The sequence below is a fragment of the Sinocyclocheilus grahami genome, unplaced genomic scaffold (assembly GCF_001515645.1).
Source record: "Sinocyclocheilus grahami isolate Dianchi unplaced genomic scaffold, SAMN03320097.WGS_v1.1 scaffold351.1, whole genome shotgun sequence".
NCBI lineage: Eukaryota > Metazoa > Chordata > Actinopteri > Cypriniformes > Cyprinidae > Sinocyclocheilus > Sinocyclocheilus grahami.
In genome coordinates this window covers 528,773-530,312 of record NW_015505530.1, presented here as the reverse complement: position 1 = coordinate 530,312, position 1,540 = coordinate 528,773, and positions in this window count along the sequence as shown.

The following is a 1,540-nucleotide window of genomic DNA, read 5'->3' as shown; positions in this document are numbered from 1 at the left end:
AAAGTGCACAAAGCATAACGTGCACACTTACCACTTATGTGGATTTTTCCACATTTTCCACAATGTTTGCAGTGCCGTACCGTGCCGGGGGCCTAATGATCAAGAAGGCTCCCGCAGAAGCCTGTGACCTGACTGCATAATCCAGGAAGTATGAAGCCCAAACCTGGCTTATCGTACCATCTGGACATATATAGATGAGTGAAATAAACACTGCAAGTCGAGCACCCGGTTTCTGAACCCAGCAGAGGGGGTGCTCATCGAGGACCTACCCTAGAAAAAGGACAGAAACACACAGGTCCCGGGAAACACTGCAAAGAAAGCTAGCAGAAGGGTTATACACACAACCACCAGCGCATTAAATACACATACACATATATATAATATATAAGAAGCCTCTGGTCCGGACCATCAGTAAGGTGGTCCCTATGAAGCCATAGAACCAACCAAACCTCATAGGTCCAGCATAGGAGACTGGAATGCAGGAAATTCCCACCTAACCTCGGTGAGGTGGAGAGATGGTGGTTACAGGGGAATTAGGAAGGGGAAGATAAGGGCAGATGTAAGACCCCCGAAGGAAATGAGTAGATACTGAGGTATCACTCTGATCCGGACAAAAGCACTGACGCCCTGTCTGGATCACATCCCTTAGGTTTTTACCTACCTTCCTTTGACCCGCGATTCTTCCTACCCCTACCCGCGGGCGGGGGAGGAGCGTGAGCCGTGACACTAGCTTTCTGTGCCCGTCTCTGATCCTCAAACCGAGATGGGCCAGGACCCCTGGGTTGCTTGGGCTCAGACCTGGACCTTCGTGAAGGCCGCTGAGCGCGCCTTTGCCTCCCTGAACTTCTTGACCACCGTCTCAATGGAGGTACCAAAAATACGGAAGGCGAAACCGGTGCATCGAGGAGAAAGCCCCTCTCTTTTTTCCCGATATCTGCTAGATTCACCCACAGATGTCCCTCCGTCACTACCATAGCCGCCATGGACCTACCACAAGCAGAGGCGGCCTGCTTAGTAGCACGGAGAGCGAGATCCGTGGTGCGCCGCACTAAGCTACCTCATCAGGAGAAAGGCCCTCACCTTTATCCAGGTCTTTCAGCAGGTCAGCCTGACATGCTTGGAGCATCACCATCGTGTGCAATGAAGCGACAGCCCGACCTGCTGCTGCTGCGTATGCCCTGGCATTAGAGCGAGATGTCAAGGAGGGAGTTTTAAGAGAGGACGTCTCACCCATAGAGAGATAGCTGGCCAGCGTCTCTCTATAGGGGCATCTTCTCGTAACCGCTTTCGCGCATCGCCTCGATGTTAGCATAACTTGTATGCTGGAATCGATGGATGCGTGAGGAAAAATGGCCTCTTCCATTCCTTCTCAATCTCTGTATGGAAAACAGGAAGAAAGGAAGGCTCACCTGAGCTGGAGGGTTATGGGCAGAAAAATAACGTTCATCGAGATGACCTCGCAATGTCATTTTCTTTGCCCGCTTCACGGCAAGTAAAGCCTCGCCATGGCGCGATCCATAACTTTCAAAAGCTCATCATA